Here is a 27458-nt window from a genome sequence, read left to right as displayed (position 1 = left end):
GTTGCCATAAAGCTCAACGTTCAGAAAACTAAGATCATGGCATCTGGTCCCATCACTTCATGGGAAATAGATGGGGAAACAGTGGAAATAGTGTCAGACTTTATTTTGGGGGGTTCCAAAATCACTGCTGATGGTGATTTCAGCCATGAAATTAAAAGACGCTTACTCCTTGGAAGGAAGGTTATGGCCAATCTAGATAGCATATTTAAAAGCAGAGACATTACTTTGCCAACAAAAGTCCGTCTAGTCAAGGCTATGGTTTTTCCAGTGGCCATGTATGGATGTGAGAGTTGAACAGTGAAGAAAGCTGAGCGCCGCAGAATTGATGCTTTTGAACTGTGGTGTTGGAGAAGATTCTTTTTTTTTTTTTTTAATAAATTTATTTATTTTAGCTGGGGGCTAATTACTTTACAATATTGTAGTAGTTTTTGCCACACATTGACATGAATCAGCCATGGGTTTACATGTGTTCCCCATCCTGAACCCCCCTCCCACCTTCCTCCCCATCCCATCCCTCTGGGTCATCCCATTGCCCCAGCCCTGAGCATTTGTCTCATGCATCGAACATGGAATGGTGTTCTGTTTCACATATGATAATACACATGTTTCAATGCTATTGTCCCAGAACGTCCCACCCTCACCTTCTCCCTCAGAGTCCATAACAAGGTGAAAAGACAGCCTTCAGAATGGGAGAAAATAATAGCAAATGAAGCAACAGACAAAGAATTAATCTCAAAAATATACAAGCAACTTCTGCAGCTGAATTCCAGAAAAATAAATGACCCAATCAAAAAATGGGCCAAAGAACTAAACAGACATTTCTCCAAAGAAGACATACAGATGGCTAACAAACACATGAAAAGATGCTCAACATCACTCATTATTAGAGAAATGCAAATCAAAACCACAATGACGTACCATTTCACACCAGTCAGAATGGCTGCTATCCAAAAGTCTATAAGCAGTAAATGCTGGAGAGAGTGTGGAGAAAAGGGAACCCTCTTACACTGTTGGTGGGAATGCAAACTAGTACAGCCACTATGGAGAACAGTGTGGAGATTCCTTAAAAAACTGGGAATAGAACTGCCATATGACCCAGCAATCCCACTGCTGGGCATACACACCGAGGAAACCAGAATTGAAAGAGACACGTGTACCCCAGTGTTCATCACAGCACTGTTTACAATAGCCAGGACATGGAAGCAACCTAGATGCCCATCAGCAGACGAATGGATAAGGAAGCTGTGGTACATATACACAATGGAATATTACTCAGCCATTAAAAAAATACATTTGAATCGGTTCTATTGAGATGGATGAAACTGGAGCCCATTATACAGAGTGAAGTAAGCCAGAAAGAAAAACACCAATACAGTATACTAATGGAGAAGACTCTTGAGAGTCCCTTGGACTGCAAGGAGATCCAATCAATCCATCCTAAAGGAGATCAATCCTGGGTGTTCATTGGAAGGACTGATGTTGAAGCTGAAACTCCAATACTTTGGCCACCTCATGCGAAGAGTTGACTCATTGGAAAAGACCCTAATGCTAGGTAGGATTGGGGGCAGGAGGATAAGGGGACGACAGAGGATGAGATGGTTGGATGGCATCACCGACTCGATGGACATGGGTTTGGGTAGACTCCGGGAGTTGGCGATGGACAGAGAGGCCTGGCGTGCTGCAATTCATGGGGTCGCAAAGAGTCAGACACGGCTGAGCGACTGAACTGAACTGAAATCCCATGGTGTTACCAACAGAATAATACATCTATGTAATTAAAACTAGTATATTCTTTTTTCCCCCACCAGTCATGCCACACAGCTTGCAGGATCTTAATTCTCTGACCAGGAACTGAACTTAGGCCCTCAGCAGTGAGAGCAAGGAGTCCTAACCAAGGACCACCAGGGAATCCCTGAAACTAGTATATTCTTAATAAATGCTAGCATTTATTTACTCTTAATAAATGCTAGCATTTATTTACTCTTAATAAATGCTGGCATTTATTTACTCTTAATAAATGCTGGCATTTATTTACTCTTAATAAATGCTGGCATTTATTTACTCTTAATAAATGCTGGCATTTATTTACTCTTAATAAATGCTAAATATATCTCTCTCTTTTGTATTAAAGAGATGAACTATTTTTTAATCTTTTTTCCTCTAAAATATCTAACTATTTAAGTAATTCATACTTTGAATCAGTATTAACGTTTATTGTTCTTCAGTTATGCTAATCTTAACGAACATGAATCTCTACATTTCCCTTTTCTCAAATCAACTCCTATACCTTCTACTTTTACCTTTGTTCTGATGAGCAACTGAACATTCAAGTAACAACTAAAAGAAATAAGCATTATATAGCAGTGCTTCTCCAATTTTCATTTCCATGTAATCACCCAGGAATCTTATAAAAATGCAGATTCTGATTCATTAGGTCTAGGATTGAGGCCTGAGATTCTGCGCTTCTAATTAACTCCCAGATGACATTGTTACTAGTCCACAGACTATATCTAGAATAGCAAGGAATTTAAAATAGGGTATACAGTAGGTTATTACAAAATTTTAGAATTATAAAGGTCTTTACAAAATTTAAAATCCATCTAAAAACACAGAGAACTTAAGGATCCTGAACAAGGTCACTATAACTATAACAGTAGTAGAGCCATAGAAAAACAAACTTAACAACAGATTCTGTCCACTTTCCACTACACCAGTGCTTCTCAATCTTCATTTATGTATATGTAATTACAAGGCAATTAAATCTATGCAGCAAACCTGAAATCCTTCAAATGTGTCATGCTACAACTGTTCCTTCTTCAAATAACTTAGTGTATTATTAAATTAAGGCAAGATTTGGCAATCAAGATTTAAATGATATCAGTCACATCTACAGTAAGGGAAAATGACTAACACACGCAACTTCTTCTTCTGAAATTAAGAAATTCTGCTCCCTGATGTTTTAACCAGTCTCCTTCTAAGATATTTTAGAGAAAGACTTATCCATTTAATTACCAAATAAAGCAAAAGAAAAAGCTAAAGGAATTTTTCCTGGGGAGAGGCCTAATGAGATATCACCAAGGACAGACTTATGACTAAATTTCACCAGAGGACCCACAATATCTATCCTAGTAAAGGCTAAGCACAATCCTTCTGTACTGCTCTGCCCTTAATCACTGTTCCTCACTGAAGGAACAATATCATATCTGGAACCAACACCCTTTGGACGAGTGAAGAGTCTTACATTCAAACAGAAGACTGAAAGTAGAGCACATAAATATTGAGACATAAATTTGAAAAGGAATAAAGAATGAACATTTTTGAGATATCTCTTCTAAAATTTCTATTTTGTTGTAATTTAAAAAAAATTAAAACAATCCAGGCAAAAGAAGAAAGATATTAATTTTGGCAGTTCTTAAAACAGTATATCAGCTTCTCAATGTTGGCCATCTTTCATCAACTCACTTTTTTTTTTTCCATCTCACTTTTAAAACAAAAACTTCCAAGTAAAATGCTTATATCATTATAACAAATGAGAAAAATGTATGGCTTGACATAAATAAAATATAATAGTATATATGTCAAACTCAATCTTCCAATTTGTAAAAGAATTTTTAAAAGAGTGGAAATATGTAAATACATAACTGATTCACGTAGCTGTACTGCAGAACTAACACATCATGATAAATCACTATACTTCAGCAAAATTTTTTAAAAGATATATATCTTAAATACTACTATATATATAATATATATAAATATATGTATATCTTAAATAGTACTAAAGAAGAGCTGCTCACAATGTTTTGAGCCCACTTTGTTAAAAAGGGAGAATGGTTAAGTGTTCAAAAGGTGTCAAGGGCTTATGTTTATAAATATAATGAAAAGGACTGAGAGAGAAAAAAGGAAAAGCTTTTTTATGCAATTTGACATTATTTGATATTCTGTCCTGAACATGCCTGTCATCATCCCAATTATCTGAATGTAACATACTTTGAGAAACACTCTAAGTGTAAGTGTTAGTCGCTCAGTCGTGCCCGACTCTTTGCGACCCCATGGACTGCAGCCCACCAGGCTCCTCTGTCCATGAGATTTTCCAGGCAAGGATACTCGAGTGGGTTGCCATTTCCTTCTCTAGGGGATCTTCCCAACCCAGGGATCGAACCCAGGTCTCCTGCACTGCAGGCAGATTCTTTACCGACTGAGCTACAAGGGAAGCCCCCACACCACACCATATTGTTTCTTAATTGATACCTCTCGCTTGTTAATCCCCTAAACAGCTTAAAATTCTACTGGCAGGAAACGAATGTTATATTGAACCCCCCAGAGTACCTAGTCTAGTAACTGGTACACAGTAGGCACTTAATGATAATGTTTAAGTAAACTGAAAAGTTGTCATTAAAACAAGCAATTTCTTTAGAATTGTTCACTTCTTAGAGCTGAAAAGACTCACCTACTAGTTTACCTTACTCATTTAAAGATGTGAATGTTACAGTAAGTGACTAGTCTAACATTCAGAATTTAAGTTTTTAGGGACTCAATGTCTTAGTTCTCAATCTAACAGCTGTGAAAGCAGATGTCAAATGAATGGCTGAAGGCAAAGGAATCCTTTTGACATTTTATTTAGTGTTAGAAGGACAAGAGATTGGTAAGGAGGGAACAGGGAAGAGTGATACACATTTAGGGAGATAACTTGCTCAAACATGTTCTACAAGAAGTAGAAGGAAAAATCTTAGGCTGGAAAAGATACCCAACCAGAATTCACCGGTATTTCTAAGAATGTCCCAGGTTAAAGTGTTGAGACAGGATCCTCTCAGGAAGGTGGCTGGGTTCAGAACCTTTGTTAGTGAGAATTTCCTAAACTTCTTTTTATCACTACAAAAATTGTCCCATGGCTGAACTCACAAACATTTGTTGACTACTCTGAAAGTGAAAGTTACTCAGTCGTGTCAGACTCTTTATGATCCTATGGACTGCAGACTCCTCTGTCCATGGAATTCTCCAGGCCATGATACTGGAGTGGATATCCTTTCCCTTCTCCAGGGGATCTTCCCAACCCAGGGATCGAACTGAGGTCTCCCACATTACAGGTGGATTCTTTACCCTCTGAGTAACCAGGGAAGCCCCTGATTTCCTCCCAAATCCCGACCCTCATTCCTGAATTAATTACATGTTCCAAGACTGAAAGAAGAGTGGCAATAAAAATATAAAACAGAAACAACCCTTGAAATAAAATTTTCATTTCTGAATCCTTGACGTAATGATAAAATAGAGGTCTTTTCTAGCCTACAGAAAAAGATTTAAATTTGAGGTTTAAAGCTTTCTCAGAAAATGTGCTTTAAAAATGAACTGGTAACATTAAGTATGAAAAATATTTATTTTGATGGTAAATGATATAACTTAAATTTTAAAGAGAGGGCTAGGGTAATGTTATTACAGGATATCTAGATAGTATCAAAAACTGGCCAGATATAGGGCCACTATAGGGACAAGAAGAACTAGAACCTGGGAATTGACCACGCAATCAGAATTATCTGTGCCACTTTAGTTGCTCTGTGAGTGGATCTCATTCTCTCCAACTAAACCTAGACTGTCTCTCAACATGGTGTGGGAGATGGAAGGGTGAGCATGACCTCTGGTAGGTGAGAACTCCATTCACCCCGGGATATACTGCCATGGCCAGTAGGTTGGGCATCACAGTTGACTACATCTGGATTAAGTCCGCATCTCAATAAACAAGAATAGAATGTTTGGTAATCTCAACAAAAGCACAGTGCTGGGGAGAAAGGGAGTCTGTTAACAGAAATGAGAAAAGTATCCGGAACAGAGAAAAATAATATGTATTAGCATTTTAATTCAATTTCACAATCATAGTGAGTTTTCTCTTCCAGTTGTGTATAACCAGTTCCTTAGGATACATACATTTATTTCGGCAGGGGAAAACAGATTCGGTTAGTTTTTGAGAAAGAGAAACTGTTTCAACAGTCATGGTTTTATAACTATCAACAGAGGTGTTTAAACACAGCCATCATTCAGTATCAAGAATTTAAGAATGACAAATCAACTATATATATATATATATATATATATATATATGACATACTTTCCTGTGTTTATTAGAATAAGTTTAAGTTAGCTATAATACACAGCACAACCATAGTCAAAGCTATGGTTCTTCCAGTAGTCATGTATGGATGTGAGAGTTGGACCATAAAGAAGGCTGTTGCTGTTGTCGCCCAGTCATTTCCGACTCTTTGAGACCCCATGGACTGCAGCATGACAGACTTCCCTGTTCTTCACCATCACTCAAAGCTTGTTCAAACTCATGTCCATTGAGGCAGTGATGCCATCCAACAATCTCGACCTCTGTCATCCCCTTCTCCTCCTGCATTCAATTTTGCACAGCATTAGGGCCTTCTGTAATGAGCTGGTTCTTCAGGCGGCCAAATTATTGCAGTTTTGGTTTCAGCATCAGTCCTTCCAATAAATACTAAGGGTTGATTTCCTTAGGATTGAAATTGACCAGTTTGATCTCCTTGCTGTCCAAAGAAGTCACAAGAGTCTTCTCCAACACCGTAGTTCAAAAGCATCAATTCTTCAGAGCTCAGCAACTTTTATGGACCAACCCTCACATCCATACATAACTACTAGAAAAACCATAGCCTTGACTTATACGGACTTCTGTTGGCAAAGTAATGTTTCTGCTTTTTAATATGCTCTCTAGGTTGGTCATAGCTTTTCTTCCAAGAAGCAAGCATTTTTTAATTTCACGGCTGCAGTAGCCACCTGCAGTGATTTTGGAGCCTAAGAAAAATAAGTCTGTCACTGTTTCCACTGTTTCCCCATCTATTTGCCATAAAGTGATGGGACCCGATGCCATGATCATAGTTTTTTGAATGTTGAATTTTAAGCCAGCTTTCTCATTCTCTTCTTTCACTTCATCAAGAGGCTGTTCAATTCCTCTGCACTTTCTGCCATAAGGGCAATGTTATCTGCATATCTGAGGTTATTGATATTTCTCCTGGCATTCTTGATTCCAGCTTGTGTTTCATCCAGCCTGCCATTTCGCATGATGTTCTCTGCATAGAAATTAAATAAGCAGGATGACAACAAACAGTCTTGACATACTCCTTTCCCAATTTTCAACCAGTCCATTGTTCCATGTCTGGTTCTAACTGTTGCTTCTTGACCTGCATACAGATTTCTCAGGAGGCAGGTTAAGGTGGTCTGGTATTCCTATTTCTGAGAATTTTCCAGTTTGTTGTGATCCACACAGTCAAAAGCTTTAGCATAGTCAATAAAGCAGAAGTAGATGTGTTTCTGGAATTCTCTTGCTTTTTCTATGATCCAGCAGATGTTGGCAATTTGATCTCGAGTTCCTCTGCCTTTTCTAAATCCAGCTTGAACATCTGGAAGTTCATGGCTCAAGTACTCCTGGAGCCTCACTTGAAGAATTTTCAGCATTACTTTACTAGCGTGTAAAATGAGTGCAATAGTGCAGTAATTTGAACATTCTTTGCATTGCCTTTCTTTGGGATGGGAATGAAAACTGACCTTTTCCAGTTCTGTAGCCACTGATGAGTCTTCCAAATTTGCTGGCATATTGAGTGCAACACTTTCCCAGCAACATCTTCCAGGATTTGAAAGAGATGAGCTGGAATTCTATCACCTCCACTGGCTTGGTTTGTAGTGATGCTTCCTAAGGCCCATTTGACTTCACACTCCAAGATGTATATCTCTAGGTGAGTGTGAGTGATCATACCACCCTGGTTATCTGGGTCATTAAGATTTTTTTGAATAGTTCTTCTGTGTATTCTTGCCATTGCTTCTTAGTATCTTTACTTCTGTTAGGTTCATAGCTTTTCTGTCCTTTCAGTTCAGTTGCTCAGTCGTGTCCGGCTCTTTGGGACCCCATGAACTGCAGCACGCTAGGCCTCCCTGTCGATCATCAACTCCCGGAGTTTACCCAAACCCATGTCCATTGAGTTGGTGATGCCATCCAACCATCTCTTCCTCTGTCGTCCCCTTCTTCTCCTACCCTCAATTTTTCCCAGCATCAGGGTCTTTTCAAATGAGTCAGCTCTTTGTTTCAGGTGGCCAAAGTATTGGAGTTTCACCTTCAACATCAATCCTTCCAATGAACACCCAGGACTGATCTCCTTTAGGATGGACTGGTTGGATCTCCTTGCAGTCCAAGGGACTCTCAAGAGTCTTCTCCAACACCACAGTTCAAAAGCATCAATTCTTCTGTGCTCAGCTTTCTTTATACTCCAACTTTCACATCCATACATGACCACTGGAAAAACCATAGCCTTGACTAGACAGACCTTTGTCGGCAAAGTAATGTCTCTGCTTTTTAATATGCTATCTAGGTTGGTCATAACTTTCCTTCCAAGGAGTAGGCGTCTTTTAATTTCATGGTTGCAATCACCATCTGCAGTGACTTTGGAGCTCAAAAAAATAAAGTCTGACACTGTTTCCACTGTTTCCCCATCTATTTCCCATGAAGTGATGGGACCGGATGCCATGATCTTAGTTTTCTGATATGTTGAGATTTAAGCCAACTTTTTCACTCTCCTCTTTCACTTTCATCAAGACACTCTTTAGTACTTCACTTTCTTCCATAAGGGTGCTGTCATCTGCATATCTGAGGTTATTGATATTTCTCCCAGCAATCTTTGATTCCACCTTGTGCTTCCTCCAGCCTGGCGTTTCTCATGATGTACTCTGCATATAAGTTAATAAGTATGGTGACAATATACAGCCTTGATGTACTCCTTTTTCTATTTGGAACCAGTCTGTTGTTCCATGTCCAGTTCTAACTGTTGCTTCCTGACCTGCATACAGATTTCTGAAGAAGCAGGTCAGGTGGTCTGGTATTCCCATTTCTTTCAGAATTTTCCACAGTTTATTGTGATCCACACAGTCAAAGCATTTGGCATAGTCAATAAAGCAGATATAGATGTTTTTCTGGAACTCTCTTGCTTTTTCAATGATCCAGTGGATGTTGGCAATTTGATCTCTGGTTCCTCTGCCTTTTCTAAAACCAGCTTGAACATCTGGAAGTTCATGGTTCACGTATTGCTGAAGCCTGGCTTGGAGAATTTTGAGCATTACTTTACTAGCGTGTGAGATGAATGCAATTGTGTGGTAGTCTGGGCATTCTTTGGCATTGCCTTTTTTTGGGATTGGAATGAAAACGGACATTTTCCTGTCCTGTGGCCACTGCAGAGTTTTCCAAATTTGCTGGCATACTGAGTGCAGCACTTTCACAGCACCATCTTTCAGGATTTGAAATAGTTCAACTGGAATTCCATCTCCTCCACTAGCTTTGTTCGTAGTGATGCTTCCTAAGGCCCACTTGACTTCACATTCCAGGATGTCTGGCTCTAGGTGAGTGATCACACCATCGTCATTATCTGGGCCATGAAGATCTTTTTGGTACAGGTCTTCTGTGTATTCTTGCCACCTCTTCTTAATATCTTCTGCTTCTGTTAGGTCCATACCATTTCTGTCCTTTAATGAGCCCATCTTTGCATAAAACGTTCCCTTGGTATTTCTAATTTTCTTAAAGAGATCTCTAGTCTTTCCTATTCTGTTGTTTTCCTCTATTTCTTTGCATTGGTCGCTGAGGAAGGCTTTCTTATCTCTCCTTGCTATTCTTTGGAACTCTGCATTCAAACGGGTATATCTTTTCTTCTCTCCTTTGCTTTTTCTTCCCTTCTTTTCACAGCTATTTGTAAGCTATTTGTATTTCTGTCCTTTATTGCACCCGTTTTTGCATGAAATGTTCCCTTAATATCTCTAATTTTCTTGAAGAGATCTCTAGTCTTCCCTATCCTATTGTTTTCCTATATTTCTTTGCATTGATCACTTAGGAAGGCTTTCTTAACTATCAGATCCAATCCCTTGAATATTTTTCTCACTTCCACTGTATAATTGTAAGGGATTTGATTTAGGTCATACCTGGATGGCATACCCACTTTGTTCAATTTAAGTTTGACTTTTGCAATAAGGAGTTTATGATCTGAGCCATAGTCAGCTCCTGGTCTTATTTTTGCTGACTGTATAGAGCTTCTCCGTCTTTGCTGCAAAGAATAGAATCATTCCAATTTCAGTATTGACCATCTGGTGATGTCCATGTGTAGAATCGTCTCTTGTGTTGTTGGAAGAGGGTGTTTGCTATGACCAGTGTGTTCTCTCGCAAAACTCTGCAAGCCTTTGCCCTGCTTCAAATTTTTACTCTAAGGCCAAACTTGCCTGTTACTCCAGATATCTCTTGACTTCCTACTTTTGCATTCCAGTCGTCTATGATGAAAAGGACATCTTTTTTTGGTGTTAGTTCTAAAAGGTCTTGTAGGTCCTCATAGAGCCATTCAACTTCAGCTCTTCAGCATTAGTGGTTGGGGCATAGACTTGGATTACTGTGATATTGAATGGCTTGTCTTGGAAATGAACAGAGATCATTTTGTCGTTTTTGAGATTGCACCCAAGTACTGCATTTTGGACTTCTTTGTTGACTATGAGGGCTGCTCCATTCCTACTAAGGGATTCTTGCCCACAGTAGTAGATATAATGGTCATCTGAATTAAATTTGCCCATTCTAGTCCATTTTAGTCCAGTGATTCCTAAAGTGTCAATCTTGGCATCTCCTGTTTGACTGCTTTCAATTTGCCTTGATTCATGCACCTAACACTGCAAGTTCCTATGCAATAGTGTTCTTTACATCGTCGGATTTCACTTTCATCACTAGACATATCCACAAGCGGGTGCTGTTTCCACTTTGGCTCAGCTTCTTCATTCCTTCTGGAGCTATTTCTCTGCTCTTCTCCAGTAGCATACTGGGCACCTGCCGACCTGGGGAGTTTATCTTTCAGTGTCACATCTTTCTGCCTTTTCATACTGTTCACGGGGTTCTCAAGGCAAGAATGCTGAAGTGTTTTGCCATTCCCTTCTCCAGTGGACCACGTTTTGTCAGAACTCTCCACTGGTGGCTCAGACAGTAAAAGCGTCTGCCTGCAATGTGGGAGACCCAGGTTTGATCCCTGGGTCAAGAAGATCCCCTGGGTCAAGAAGATCCCCTGGAGAAGGAAATGGCAAGCCACTCCAGTACTCTTGCCTGGAAAATTCCATGGATGGAGGAGCCTGGTGGGCTACAGTCCATGGGGTCGCAAAGAGTCGGACATGACTGAGCGACTTCACTTCACTTCCACCATGACCCATCAGTCTTGGGTGGCCCTACATGGCATCGCTCATAGTTTCACTGAGTTAGACAAGGCTGTGATCCATGTGATCAGTCTTGTTAGTTTTCTGTGATTGTGGTTTTCATTCTGTCTGACCTCTAATGGATGAGGATAAGAGGCTTGTGGAAGCTTCCTGATGGGAGGGGATCAGTTCAGTTTAGTCGCTCAGTCGTGTCCGACTCATTGCGACCCCATGAATTGCAGCACGCCAGGCCTCTCTGTCCATCACCAACTCCCGGAGTCTACTCAAACCCATGTCCATCCAGTCAGTGATGCCACCCAACCATCTCATCCTCTGTCGTCCCCTTCTCCTCCTGCCCCCAATCCTACCCAGCATTAGGGTCTTTTCCAACGAGTCAACTCTTCGCATGAGGTGGCCAAAGTATTGGAGTTTCAGCTTCAACATCAGTCCTTCCAATGAACACCCAGGATTGATCTCCTTTAGGATGGATTGATTGGATCTCCTTGCAGTCCAAGGGACTCTCAATAGGGATGGCTAGGGGGAAAACTGGGTCTTACTCTTGTGGGTAGGGCCATACTTACAGTAAACCTTTAATCCAATTTCCTGCTAAGGGGTGTGGTTGAAGCTGAGCTCAGAAGAATTGATGCTTTTGAACTGTGGTGCTGGAGAAGACTCTTGAGAGTCCCTTAGACTGCAAGGAGATTCAACCAGTCAATTCTAAAGGAAATCAACCCTTAATATTCATTGGAAAGATTGATGCTGAAGCTGAAGCTCCAATACTTTGGCCACCTCATATGAAGAGCCAACTCATCAGAAATGACCCTGATGCTGGGAAAAATTGAAGGCAGGAGGAGAAGGGGAAAATAGAGGATGAGAAGGTTGGATGGCATCACCGACTCAATGGACATAAGTTTGAGCAAGCTCCAGAGATGGTGAAGGACAGGGAGGCCTGGCACGCTGCAGTCCACGAGGTCACCGAGTCGGACACAACTGACTGAACAACAATACAGCACAATGTATTTTTTGCCACATGCTTTTTTCTTCTTGGAAATAGAGATTTCCTAGAATATCTTTTCAAGGCCAAATAACTTGCTAACGTGCTATAAATTTAACATATAAACATGCATGAATTTATGTAATGATGGGATATCAGGATAATTTTCACAATTCACTGAATTATCTCACTGAATTGAAAAGGTAAGTATTCAATCCATTATTAAAAACAGTTTGACTTGAGAAGCAGAAAAAATATGCTCGTGGAATATGGAATATAAAAGTAAGAAAGGCAAGGATGATGGATAAAGTGATATATTCTACAAGCAGTTCGAGGTTTTTGATAGTATTCAATCTGTTTAATGTACTAGAAAAATAATGCATTTAATGTTCAAATTCAATTACTATTTCCAATCAAGGAACTTTTTAGCATCAAAGGACCTGCTTGCTCATATACTTTCATTAAAATTTCTTTTGAAACTAAACAATTAGATTTTAAAATAAAAGAAAGAAAAATAACTGAATAAATGTATATTTTCCTCTTTGCCCTTGTAAATAATAGATATTATATCATATTGGTGACTCAGTAGATGGTACTGTTCTCATTAAATCAAAATGGATCTAATACAAAAAACAGGGCACCCAATCTTAACCAACACTAATGTACTTTAACCAAAAATATAAAACAGCATCCTGAACATCTGTATTAATTGATGCATTGAACCAATCAAATCTTAAATATAGTGAATGATTATTTACAAAACATTTACTTCTTTCCAACGGAGGAGCCTGGTAGGCTACAGTCCATGGGGGTCACAAAGAGTTGGACATGACTGAGCAACTTCATTTTCACTTTTTTCTTTAATGCAGTTTAACTAGAATTCTATAAATTTTCTTTTGCAAATATTAATGAGTTATCTAATAACACCTCTACTGAAAAATAAATAGACTGTCTTTCTTATAATTAAAATGTGAAATAACAGTACTTTCTATTTCTTCCCTGGTGGCTCAGACACTAAAGTGTCTGCCTGTGATGCAGAAGACCCGGGTTCAATCCCTGGGTCGGGAAGATCTGCTGGAGAAGGAAATGGCAACCCACTCCAGTATTCTTGCCTGGAAAATCCCATGGACGGAGGAACCTGGTAGGCTACAGTCCATGGGGTTGCAAAGAGTTGGACACGACTGAGCGACTTCACTTTCACTTTCTTTCTATTTCTTTTAACAGTGTGAGTTAAAAATAAGATAATATTAGAGAACAATGTTTTCAAAATTTCAGCTAGACTGCCATTATCAAGTTGTGAATGTACAGTTACAAATATTTTCTTCTCAAACATCACCCACTGCACTCTTTGTTTACTGACTGGCATAATTTACCTAACTTCCTCTGAATTAGCTACTGAAACTTAAGCTTCTTATTGCAAGACAGTACATCTTACACCTTATATAGATCCCACAGTGCTTAGTACATGAACATACACATAGTGACCCTCAAAAAACACCTACTGAACATAGGCACAAAATAAACCACTAAACATACTATTCAGCAACAAAATGTATTCCATGTTTACTGAGTGGGGTATCTATCAATTGGACTTTCCAGATTGCTCAATTGGTAAGGAATCAGCTACCAATGCAGGAGATGCAAGAGATGTAAGTCTGATCCTTGGGTCAGGAAGATCCCCTAGAGTAGGAAACAGTAACTCGCTCCAGTATTCTTGCCTGGAAAATTCCATGGACAGAGGAGCCCAGTGGTCTACGGTCCATGATATTACAAACAGTCGGACATGACTGAACACACACACACACACACACACACACACACACACATACAGCAATTTACAAATGCAACAAAAGTAATACCAATAAAAACCTATTACCCAGATTAGGAATTTAACTATGAGTTTTTATATCTGAGTTATGAGGCGATGTGATTATTTCCATAGTTACATAAAGGAAATGATCCACATAACGTAAACGAGGTTGTATTAATGGCCCTAGGGCACCAAAGTGATCATTTTGATTCAGTCAATCATTCAACAAATATTTTCTGGGAACCTACAATATATCAATACAATCTAACTTTACAGGAGCTAAACAAATCCCTAGGGATTTAAACAGGACTCCAAGGCAGTCCTCCTAGATTTATCAGTTCTGCATCCCACCACTTTCTCATTTTCTTGTTCTATATTTGGATAAAATAAGCCCCTGGAAGATTCCAGATGAAAGCAATTCAGCATTAAATAGTCTTAGCTATTTATCCATTGGGGTTTAGCCTCGGTTACCCTTCCAAATCAAGTAATGATATAGAGCCACTGCTGGCAAAACTGCACCACCATCCTAAGTGTCCCCTAGACTGCTAAACAAATCTAAAGATGAGATACCACCTCTAGGCTCCAATGCTCAGCTTTCTTCAATTCAGTATGTACAAGATTCCAGCTGGATTTTGCTTTAATGCATGCTTCTGTTTTCTTACAGTTCTTTATCTGAGAGTCTGAATTCATATCCAGGACTCTATTAACTGGCAAAATTTGGCTCCAAGATAATTACACCCCTTCATGACTGTTACCTGTCATGAATTTCCTGAAATGCTCTGCCCACCTGGCTGGCACTAGCTCCATTTGAAAATGCAGTGCCCAAAACACTGTTTTAAAGACAACCTAGCCTGCCACACCTTTGGTTACTTTGATCTATTCAGTTTAATTTCTAAAGTTGGCATCTACAAGCAATCTATGCTATAAAGTTCCCAAGAGGCTAAGTCTCTGTTAAGTCTCAGACTTCTTAACTGTCAACATCCCTATGTTGCCAAGAGAAACCTTGTCATTGCCCCAGAATGTGATGTCCTCTACTTTATTCTGCGAAATATGTAGGAGTCTATAAACACTCTTGGGCTTCTCTGATGTCTCAGTTGGTAAAGAATCCGCCTGCATGAAGGACACCCCGGTTCAATTCCTGGGTTGGAAAGATCTGCTGGAGAAGGGATAGGCTACCCACTCCAGTATTCTTGGGCCTCCCTTGTGGTTCATATGGTAAAGAATCCGCCTGCAATGCGGGAGACCTGGGCTCAATCCCTGGGTTGGGAAGATCCTCTGGAGAAGGGAAAGGTTACCCACTCCAGTTTTCAGGCCTGGAGAATTCCATGGAGTGTATAGTCCATGGGGTCTCAAAGAGTCGGACACAACTGAGTGACTTTTTCATAAGCACTTTTCACCCCCTAAAACTCAAAATATCTCCAGTTCAGAAAAAAAACCAATAAACAAAACCTGACTGACTACCTCCCAATGCTAGACCTGATTAAAGATCTTACAGATGAAGAAGAAATTTCCTTTCTTCAAGAAGCCCAATAGTGGGGTCAAAAGATTTCCATTAAGTTAACAGCACAGAGTCAGACATGACTGAAGCAACTGAGCAGCAGCATGGATAGTTCAGGAACCCATAAAACCTAGATTGCGAAAGAATTAGACAATAAAAAATATACTATCTGCTTACAATGTATCAGAGAAATAATTGCTACAGTTCCTTAGTATTTTTATCCCCTCATAAAAGACCCTCAGTTCAGTTGCTGAGTCGTGTCTGACTCATTGCGACCTCATGGACTGCAGCACGCCAGGCTTCCCTGTCCATCACCAACTCCCAGAGCTTACTCAAACTCATGTCCATCAGCTCTCACATCCATACATACTACATACATAGCCTTGACTAAACAGATCTTTGTTGGCAAAGTAATGTCTCTGCTTTTTAATATGCTGTCTAGGTTGGTCATAACTTCCCTTCCAAAGAGTAAGAGTTTTTTAATTTCATGGCGGCAGTCACCATCTGCAGTGATAAAAAATAAAGTCAGCCTCTCGCTGCTTCCACTATTTGCCAAGAAGTGATGCCATGATCTTAGTTTTCTGAATGCTGAGCTTTAAGTCAACTTTTTCACTCTCCTCTTTCACTTTCATCACAAAAACAGGAAAAACAAAAACAAAAAACAGGAGGCTGAGGGGACCAAAACTAAAAGCAAACCAAAAAAATCTTTGATTCTTATTTCAATGGTCATATATTTCAAAGGAACAAAGTTTAATTCTCTACAGTTAAACACCAATGAATTATAGGTGAGACTATGGTAGTGTTGCAGTAGTAAAGCAAATATCACCTTATACTTTGAAACATGGCACACACTCTTGTTTTAACACATTAGTCATAAGATTATTTAAAACTCATCTCAGTGTTCAAGTGCCTTCACAGTTTGGGACAAAAATCTTATGTTAATCAGAAGTTACATAACTTTAGCTAAAAATTTGAGAGAAACAACTCTGCATTACACACTTTTTTTCTTTTTACCACCTACACAAAAGGGAAACAAATTGTTTGGTCCTCTTAATACCTTAAATACCTCTTAATTACCTCAATAATTTAGGTAGAAATATTCTCTATCTTTAAAATATTTTAGCTCCCTAGTTTTTTATTAATTAAGAAATAATACTTGGGTTCTACGATTCCTTGTACCATCATGCAACAGCTTGAACTCTGCAGCAACAAACAAGACTAGCAAATCATAACTCTACGCAAGGTATATAAAATAAAGTCCCTGCCCTAGGAGAAAATGAATAATTTCTGCAATTTCTGTCACAGAGAAAGGTCAGAACACTTCCTCTTGCCAGAGTAGTACAGATTAGATGCAAAACTCCCATACAGGTCAACCTACTATTTTTGAGCTAACAAAACTAGTTCTCAGTAAAAGGAAGTTTTAGACAATTCTCACCTTCAGGTGGGGAAAGAAAAGTAGAGGTATTGTTTGCATTCCTTTCAGTAAGAATAAAGTGTTGGAGAAATCCTTTTCATAGGTTTCTGTTTGCTAGTATCAGTTCAGTTCAGTTCAGTTCAGTTGGTCAGTTGTGTCCGACTCTTTGCGACCCCATGAACCGCAGCACGCCAGGCTTCCCTGTCCATCACCAACTCCCGGAGCTTACCCAAACCCATGCCCATCGAGTCAGTAATGCCATCCAGCCATCTCATCCTCTGTCGTCCCCTTCTCCTCCTGCCCCCAATCCTTCCCAGTGTTATGGTCTTTTCCAATGAGTCAACTCTTCGCATGAGGTGGCCAAAGTATTGGAGTTTCAGCTTCAACATCATCCTTCTAATGAACACCCAGGACCAATCTCCTTTAGGATGGACTGGTTGGATCTTCCTGCAAGGGAGAAGATCCAAGGGACTCTCAAGAGTCTTCTCCAACACCACAGTTCAAAAGCATCAATTCTTTGGCGCTCAGCTTTCCTTATAGTCCAACTCTCACATCCATACATGACTACTGGAAAACCCATAGCATTGACTAGGCAGACCTTTGTTGGCAAAGTACTGCCAACTTTTCAATATGCTGTCTAGGTTGGTCATAACTCTCCTTCCAAGGAGTAAGCGTCTTTTAATTTCATGGCTGCAGTCACCACCTGCAGTAATTTTGGAGCCCAGAAAAATAAAGTCAGCCACTGTTTCCACTGTCTCCCCATCTATTTCCCATGAAGTGATGGGACCAGATGCCATGATCCTCGTTTTCTGAATATTGAGCTTTAAGCCAACTTTTTCACTCTCCTCTTTCACTTTCATCAAGAGGCTCCTTAGTTCTTCTTCACCTTCTGCCATAAGGGTGGTGTCATCTGCATATCTGAGGTTATTGATATTTCTCCCGGCAATCTTATGCTTCCTCCAGCCCAGTGTTTCTCATGATGTACTCTGCATATAAGTTAAAAGAGCAGGGTGACAATATACAGCCTTTACGTACTCCTTTGCCTATTTGGAACCAGTCTGTTGTTCCATGTCCAGTTCTAACTGTTGCTTCCTGACCTGCATACAGGTTTCTCAAGAGACAGGTCAGGTGGTCTGGTATTCTCATCTCTTTCAGAATTTTCCACAGTTTATTGTGATCCACACAGTCAAAGGCTTTGGCATATACTGAAATTTAAATCTCACTGTGATCAAAAGAATCAAAGTACATCCAGTCCAGAGAAAGGCACTTCCAGCAACCCTAAAAACTGTCACTCCTAGAACAAATAAGTTTCAACATCAGCCCACAGAATAAAGCAAGTTAAGAGGTCAAAAAATAATTTAGTCCAAATACAGGTTGAAAAACAGAAAAACAAGGGTACGGCCAAAGAAGAGCCAGGAATAAAGCTAAGAATGTACCATAAGTGAAAACCCATTTCTGTATGTTTTTATAGATGTGTATATTAGAAGACATCTTTTAGTATAGCCAGCTACTGGTATATGCAGAAAATGCTTTTTCTAAAAAGTTATACTGAAATTTACAATGATTACCTTTAAAGAAAGGGACAAGAGATAGAATTTCTTTTTTCATTTTCAACATTTCTATGATATACTGAATGTGTGTATATATTAAACACAAATAAATCAGAAAGTATTAGGCAGACCATGAAAAAAAGAAGCATTAGACAACCAAAACAACAAGATTAAGGCTCAAGGGTATGGAAAATACAGAGGATTACAAGTACTGAATACAAAGTGGGAGAATGGATATTTTTGTAGGAAATGGAGAGTAGGGGAAGCAGAAAGGGTAAAATACTATTTATTATATCAAAATGTTGGAAGTGTAATCAAAGCAAGTCACCCTAAGAAAAAGACTACTACGTACTTCTAATTCCTCTTTGCCTTTTCCTTCAAGTATTGGCTTGCTTTAAGATTTAAGAAAGCCACATACACTGAGACTCAAGTTCCACTTAAATAAGAGAATGACTACACTAGTGGTACCCAAGACCAATTTTCCTCTCAAGTTTTAGTCATTCTCAGTAAACTTAGAAAAGTAAATGACAATGTATTGAGTTTTTCCATAAAGCTAACTTTATTAAATTTACAGAACTTTTTTATTCAGTGACTTTCTCCTTTTTTAGATGTTCAAAAATCCTTTTACAATACAGTGGTGATAGCTGGTGATGGCTTTTTATTATGCTCTTAGCAAAACAAAAAGGTAGCACTTCTTTGTCCATCCTCCAAACTTTTCAGTACATTTCACTAGTACGTGAAATTCAAAAATTTACGAACCACTAAAGTAAATGCTAAGGACACTTATGTTTTGAGTCCAATGAAAGGTTTAAATCTCCCTGTATTTTAATAATTAACTACAATTATGTAGTAATTGCTACCTATTTCCCCAGAGGTACAAAAAGGAATAGGAACTTGAGGAATCACTAGGAAATTATTAAGAATACATGTTCACAACCTCTGAATGCTTCAAATGGAAAGTGTTAGTTGTTCAATTATGTCCAACTCTGAAACCCCAAGGAGTTAAGCCCTCTAGATTCCTTGCCCATGGAATTCTCCAGGCAAGAATACTGGAGTGGGTTGCCATTCCCTTCTCCAGGGAATCTTCTCACCCCAATGATTGAACCTGAGTCTCCTGCATTGCAGGCTGATTCTTTACCGTCTGAGCCACATGGGAAGCTTTAAATGGAACATGCACTTAATTTATTCATCAAATACTTACTATGAACTCATGCTGATAGTAATATACAACATTAATAAAAAACTTGCTAGTAGCAGAACCAAGGTTTTATTAATGGACAAGAAAAAGCAGACTGGAAATTACTAGTATTTGTGATTAGAAAGATACATACAAGTGTTCAGTCCAAAAAAAAAAAAAATGCAAGCAGTCAAGCAGAATTATCAAACTGAACTGGCCAAAGAGGTGGTAATGACCCAGTGTGTGTGAGCTCAGGTGCTCAGTCATGTCTGACTCTTTGCAACCCTATGGACTAGAGCCCGCCAGACTCCTCTGTCCATGGGATTTTCCAGGCAAGAATACTGAGGTGGGTTGCCATTTCCTCCTCCAGGGGATTTTCCCAACCCAGGAATCGAATCTGCATCTCCTGCATTGGCAGGCGTATTCTTTACCACTGAGCTATGTGGGAAGCCCCGTAATGAATCAGACATGATACCTATTACTGGATCCAAAGTACTAAAAAAAAAAAAAAAAAAAAAAGGTTTAGTCAGAAGATGTAAATAAAAATATTAGAACTGGGAGGTAAAATAAGAATATAACAAGCTTCACGAGGCTAAAGTCAAGGTATCAGCAGCATTCTATCCCGGTACCCTCTTTTAAGGACTCAAGTAATTAGACTGTGTCAACCCAATAATCCAGGATAATCTCCCCATCTTATGGTCTGTAATATTCATTTGCAAAATCCCTTTTGCTATGTGAGATAACATATTCTTAGATTCTGGGGATAGGATGTTTACACCTTTTAGTGGGGAGGTCCATCTTGGACTCTTAAGCCAGTGTGTGATAATTTGTTACAGCAGCAACTGGAAACATAATATATATTCTAGAAGTATCTTCAGCTTTATAAATTAAGATACTTCAACTTAGCCTATTTTTAGAAATAATACTCACACAAACATATATAAAGCAAAATGCTATACTAAGAATAAAATAACCTAAATTCTAGCCACAGTCTGACAGTTAAATATTTGTGTGACTTTGGGTAAACTATTTCTTCACCATTGGGTAAACTATCTCCTCATCAGTAATATGAAACTCATGAGCAATTGTTTGTTATGAAATAAATAAAAACCACAATTATAGTCAATACTATCCTAGACTCCAGAAAGCTGAGGATTAAACAGAATATACAAATAGCTATTAATATAAGATTATATTAATGAGAATAACATTACACAATTAATTCCATTTATAACAATGAATTCTATACTAAATGATATGAGCAATTAAAAGAATGACTTAAAATATGTAACAAAGCCCTTAACAGAAGGATCAAATTTCAGGGCTGAGCAAACATTTAAAGGTTGCTTTGAAAGGAAATAACAACAAAATATATATAGATCTGATGAATATCATTATCTAAGACACAGACAGTAGAATCAGATTATTTTTTTCACCCTGACACCTTCTCTTTCATTATTCAAACCAGAGAATTTCACAGAAAAAAATTGTTTTTGATCGTCAAGACTGTCTGTTGTCTTGTTTGTGTATTATTCAGTACTTTTTGTACAACAGATCAATTATAACACAGTATTTATGTCATTTCTTAAAATAAATTTTGAGTGGGAGCGAATGTTATTATGATGCTGTAGCTCCTCAGGAATCTGTAAACCTTCAGTTTTATACAGTGACACTTGCTAGCACACAGCAGTAAAGGTTACCAAAACTCGTCTACTGGAAACCTACCCCACATTAGTTTGAGAGATATCCTTTAAGAGGCGGGAAAAGCCATTTTTTTTTTTTAGGTTTTTAAAGAGAAACACTTCATTGTGAGTTTTTTTTTTTTAAGTAATTTTTTAAAAGAATTATTAAACTGCTCCTAAAATAATGATTAGATAAGACTGTTAAATGTCTCCGGTGAATACTAACTGGGCTTCCCTGGTGGCTCAGATGGTAAAGAATCTGCTTGCAAAGTGGGAGACTGGGGTTCAGTGCCTGGGCCAGGAAGGTCCCCTGGAGAATGGCTACCTACTCTGTTATTCTTGCCTGGAGAATTCCATGGACAGAGGAGCCTAGTGGGCTATATAGTTCATGGGGTTGCAAAGAGCTGGACATGACTGAGCAACTAACACAACACTTTCAGGAACTATTTTCAAACCAAAATGAGAATCAAGGGCAAGAGGATTATCACAATTTGCAATTTCACAACTATTAGCTATATTAATAACTCACATAACTGTAAAATAACCTCAGTTTGTTGGTTTTTAAATTTATTATTTTTTGGTCGCAATGCATGGCATGTGGGATTTTAGTTCCCCGACCAGGGATCCAACTCATGCCCCCTGCATTAGAAGCACAGAGTCCTAACCACTGGACCACAAGAGAAGTCCCAATAACTCAGTTTTAAGAGATTATTTTACACATAATTCTTAAGTAGGATACACTTTTAAAAGTCAAGATGGTTTCTGATGATAGCCATGTTTAAACACACTTAAATCATAGAATCCAGTGGATTCAGAAGGGGACATACAGATAATCAGAATGTGAAACCTTACTTTTCTTGCAATTTAATATTTTGGTTTTACTTGTGAGAAAATATGTAGGCTTTGAAAACTTCAAAACTATGCCTTCAAAAATCATGTAGTATGTTCCATCTTATGATTTAATGTAAAAAATGTGTCTTCTTTCCCTGAGAAATCATAATTCTGCCAATACAACTATAAACAAATTTCTAAAGATATGACATACTTTATGTAAGCAGTCATTCTATTTACAGGTGTCAAATATCTCAATCATTGTTCACTTATATCAAATGATGACTTGTATTTTAAGTGGTAATTACAAGTTGCTTTTGCATTAAAAAAAAAATTGGGGGGCTTCCCTGGTGGCTCAGAGGGGAAAGCGTCTGCCTGCAATGTGGGAGATTTGGGTTCAATCCCTGGGTCGGGAAGATCCCCTGGAGAAGGAAATGGCAACCCACTCCACTACTCTTGCCTGAAAAATTCCACAGATGGAGGAGCCTGGTAGGCTACAGTCTATGGGATCGCAAAGTGTTGCATATGACTGAACAACTTCACTTCTCAAGAATCAGGCAGCTTGCCACTACTTGCTGCAAGGTCATCTGACAGTATGTTCCATCTAATCAGCTGACAAAGCTTTCACCTAATCAGGGTAAAACAGGCTTGGCCATCCACATTCACAGAGCATTCTCCGTTGATATCTTTGCTCAGCAATCGGTAGTGTTTGTACACTATACAGCTCTAAATTGTGCAGGGAAACGTGTTATCTTGAAGCTGGAAATCTAGGCACTATGGTAAAATCAGTATATTCCTCCTGTGAAAGCTGGATAGTTGCAGCCTCAAATCAGCCAGGAAAACACACTGGGTCATGTTTCTGTTTATTGTGACAACAGCTTTGCATTAAAACATCTTTTTACCATTATATTCTCAACAAGCTTGGGAAAACATTCTACTATCTCAGTATTGATCAAACACTGCACTGTCAGTTTGTTTTTTTAATTAAGATATGTAGGAACTTCCATGGCAGTCCAGTGGTTAAGACTCCGTGCTTCCAACACTGGTGGCACGGGTTTGATCCATCCCTGGTTGGGGAACTAAGATCCCACTTGCCTTTTGGCATGGCCAAAAAAAAAACACAAGCAGGTGTGTAGAAGCCTTTGTATAGTCTGGCACCGAATGATACTATGACAGTTGCCATGAAGGAACCCCAATTTATAATGATATAAAACATATGTTAATGTAACAGTACAACAGTGCTTCTGTTATTCTTCAATGAAGTCAATGTTAAATATTCAATATATTTAATAGAAATCTATATAAACAGACTTTTAAAATTAGTTTTTAAATGCAGGCTGTTAAAATTTTGGAACCAAAAGTTAGACTTTTACTAATATCTCAAAATCTATTGACTTAAATAAAAACTAGTTTCATTCCATTTTCTCTGTGTGTGTGTATGTGTGTGCGTGCGTGCACGAGAGCCCAGTCATGTCCGACTCTGTGACCCCCTTGATTATAACCCACTAGGATCCTCTGTCCACAGGATTTTCCAGGCAAGAAAACTGGAGTGGGTTGCTATTCCCTTCTCCAAGGGGTCTTCCTGACCCAGCGATTCAACCCAAGTCATTTGTGTCTCCTGCACCAGCAGACAGCACCACTAGTGCCACCCTGGGAAGCCCATCTCATTTTCTAGATCACTATATATACCTACAAGGCATATTTCGTGGGATTACTTAAACATTCCTGATTATATTCTTCCATTTCCATTCCTGTAGTTTTTTTGCAATCCCTTCATATGAAAAATTCTGCCTTTGAAAATATTCTGCCTTGAACTTTCTATCAAAATGGTATAGTAAGGGGGACTTCCCTGGCAGACCAGTGATTAAGACTCTGTGCTTCCAATGCAAGGGGCATGGATGGGTTCAATCTCTAGTCGAGGAACTAAGATTTCACATGGCTCGCAGCACGACCCTCCCCCCACCAAAAAAAAAAAAAATGGTTTTGTGAATTTAGACTCAATGCATCAGCTCCAAACACACAGTAGTGACAGAGAAAAGAAAATTGGGAAGGGAAAAAACAAAAAAGATATTCAGCTAGGCTTAAAAAGAAAAAAACAAAACTTGAAAAATAAATAGACAAAAGATTTAAAAGATCTGAAAAGATATTTCACCAAATAGTGTGTAGGAATGGCAAATGGGCACATTTTTAAAGATGTTCAACATCATTAGTCAACAGAGAAATGCAAACCACAATGAGATACCACTACATACCTAGAAGATTGACTAAAATAAAAAATTTCGACAAGAACAAGTACTGGTGAGGATGCAGAGAAACTGGAACTCTCATACATTGTTGGGGGGACAAAAATGGCACAGCCACATGGAAAACAGTTGGGCAGTTTCTTAAAAAGTTAAACATACACTTACCATAGGTCCCATCATCCCACTCCCAGGTATTTACCCTAGAGAAACAAAAACGTATGTTCACAAAAACCTATACATGAATTTTCAGAGTTGATCTGTTAAAACAAAACACCCAAATGTTCTTCAACTGGTGAATGGATAAACAAACTACAGCACATCTGTACAATGAAATACAACTCAGTATTAAAGAGAAATGATAAATGCAACAACTTAGAAGAATCTCAAAAGCCATTAGGCAGAATGAAAGATACTACTCTAGAAAAGATTAAACAACATGCAATTCCTTTGAAATACCATTCTTGAAAAGATAAAAACTACAGTGATAAAGAATAGATCAGTTTAGTTTCAGTTCAGTCGCTCAGTTGTGTACGACTCTTTGCAACCCCATGAATCGCAGCACGCCAGGCCTCTCTGTCCATCACCAACTCCCAAAGTCTACCCAAACCCATGTCCATCGAGTCGGTGATGCCATCCAACCATCTCACCCTCTGTCATCCCCTTCTCCTCCTGCCCCCAATTCTACACAGCATCAGGGTCTTTTCCAGTGAATCAACTCCTCGCATGAGGTGGCCAAAGTACTGGAGTTTCAGCTTCAACATCAGTCCTTCCAATGAACACCCAGGATTGATCTCCTTTAGGATGGATTGATTGGATCTCCTTGCAGTCCAAGGGACTCTCAAGAGTCTTCTCCAACACCACAGTTCAAAAGCATCAATTATGCGGTGCTCAGCTTTCTTCACCGTCCAACTCGCACATCCATACATGACCACTGGAAAAACCATAGCCTTGACTAGACGGACTTTTGTTGGCAAAGTAATGTCTCTGCTTCTAAATATGCTATCTAGGTTGGCCATAACCTTCCTTCCAAGGAGTAAGTGTCTTTTAATTTCATGGCTGCAATCACCATCAGCAGTGATCTTGGAGCCCAAAAAAATAAAGTCTGACACTGTTTCCACTGTTTCCCCATCTATTTCCCATGAAGTGATGGGACCAGATGCCATGATCTTAGTTTTCTGAATGTTGAGCTTTAAGCCAACTTTTTCACTCTCCTCTTTCACTTTCATCAACAGGCTCTTTAGTTCCTCTTCACCTTCTGCCATAAGGGTGGTGTCATCTGCATATCTGAGGTTATTGATATTTCTCCCGGCAATCTTGATTCCAGCTTGTGTTTCTTCCAGCCCAGCGTTTCTCATAATGTACTCTGCATATAAGTTAAATAAGCAGGGTGACAATATACAGCCTTGACGTACTCCTTTTCCTATTGCACTCATCTCACATGCTAGTAAAGTAATGCTCAAAATTCTCCAAGCCAGGCTTCAGCAATACGTGAACCGTGAACTTCCAGATGTTCAAGCTGGTTTTAGAAAAGGCAGAGGAACCAGAGATCAAATTGCCAACATCCACTGGATCATTGAAAAAGCAAGAGAGTTCCAGAAAAACATCTATTTCTGCTTTATTGACTATGCCAAAGCCTTTGACTGTGTGGATCACAATAAACTGTGGAAAATGCTGAAAGAGATGGGAATACCAGACCATCTGACCTGTCTCTTGAGAAACCTGTACGCAGGTCAGGAAGCAACAGTTAGAACTGGACATGGAACAACAGACTGGTTCCAAATAGGAAAAAGAACAGATCAGAGGCTGCCAAAAGTTATAGGTGGGAAGAAGGTGTGACCAAAATGAGACAGCACAAGGGAGGTTTTCAGAATGATGAGATTGTTCTGTATCCTGACTATGGTCATGTCTACGTGAATTTATATATGAATTAAAATTCATAGAACAGTGCCAAAAAAGTCAATTTTATTCAACATTCATTTAAAAATAATTTATATAAAAATTGCATAAGATATTTACATACTGTATATCTGTATTTTACATTTATATTTACATACATACCTGTGTGTGTGTGTGTATACACACATAGGTGACCCTTGAACAACACAGGGTTGGGGTGCCAACCCTCTGCACAGTTGAAAATCCATGTTTAACACATAGTTGGCCCTCTGTATTCACAATTCCACATCCACAAATTCAACCAACTTCAGATCATGTAGTACTATGGTATTTACTATTGAATAAAACTCTGCATATTAAGTGGACTCACACTGTTCAAACCTGTACTGCTCAAGGGCCTAATCTATATACATTCCCCCACTCCTATCCTGTGATCTGGAATAAAATAAAAACATAAAGTGAGCCAAGCTAAAGCTACAAACCTATTGAGTTCCGTTGTATAGAAGAAAGCAGTGGCAGATAATCAGTCAGTTCCTGTAGGGTAATGGGAACTAAAGTTCTCTAGCTCTAGCAAAGACCACACCTAGACTCACTGCTTGAACTTACACCTCAAACTACTACCACACCACCACAACCCTAGCTTCTGAAAAGAAGCCTGGGAGGAAAAAATAAAACTATTATTAAACCACCACCGGAACAAAGACTTTAAAGAAACTGCAGAGTAGGAGCCTAAAAATCTGTAAAGATATTTCCTCCAGTTGTTGACTTACTCCCGAACTTCACATGCACAAAACAAAACTTCAAGAATGCCAGCAGAAACGGCAGGTGGGAAACTAAAGATCTGAGCAAAGGTTTCAGTAATCACATAATGTTGGTAAGACTGCAATTTAAGTTTAAAAAGAGCTTGATAAAGTACCCCCAGGCTTTAAGCTGAGACCTCAGAATGGCCTGGATTTAGGACTACATGGAACAAGAGCAAAAGTAGAATAGACTCGTCCTAACAAAGCCCAAACCGAATCCTCAAAAAGGCCACGGAAGATGAGTCACAGAAGAGGCATATAAGTGTTTGACAATGCAGTGTCACTCCTGTTTTCTTAAGTATAAAACTTCAAATACTTAAGACCCTACTGTATACAGTTTAAAACAGTAATTCAAATTAAG

At 38.9% G+C, this 27458-nt stretch overlaps 1 protein-coding gene and 2 long non-coding RNA genes across 20 annotated transcripts in view; all 3 read right to left on the bottom strand.

Annotated features, from left to right (window-relative positions):
* The window catches only part of GPHN (gephyrin), a 525210-nt gene that overhangs the window by 449660 nt on the left and 48092 nt on the right, over window positions 1-27458 (bottom strand). The window lies entirely within an intron of this gene.
* Window positions 358-2301, bottom strand: LOC145513586 (uncharacterized). Its single transcript, XR_014059541.1, has 2 exons — window positions 2090-2301; window positions 358-1955 (listed from the first exon to the last, which is right to left on the bottom strand). It is a non-coding gene; the product is annotated as an uncharacterized LOC145513586 (long non-coding RNA).
* On the bottom strand, window positions 9722-15537 carry LOC145514742 (uncharacterized). The gene is made up of 2 exons (XR_014060434.1): window positions 13992-15537; window positions 9722-11193 (listed from the first exon to the last, which is right to left on the bottom strand). It is a non-coding gene; the product is annotated as an uncharacterized LOC145514742 (long non-coding RNA).

The sequence above is a fragment of the Giraffa tippelskirchi genome, chromosome 7, assembly GCF_054371585.1.
Source record: "Giraffa tippelskirchi isolate mGirTip1 chromosome 7, T2T-mGirTip1v1.2.pri, whole genome shotgun sequence".
Taxonomy (NCBI): Eukaryota; Metazoa; Chordata; class Mammalia; order Artiodactyla; family Giraffidae; genus Giraffa; species Giraffa tippelskirchi.
This window is presented reverse-complemented; position numbering and strand designations above follow the sequence as displayed.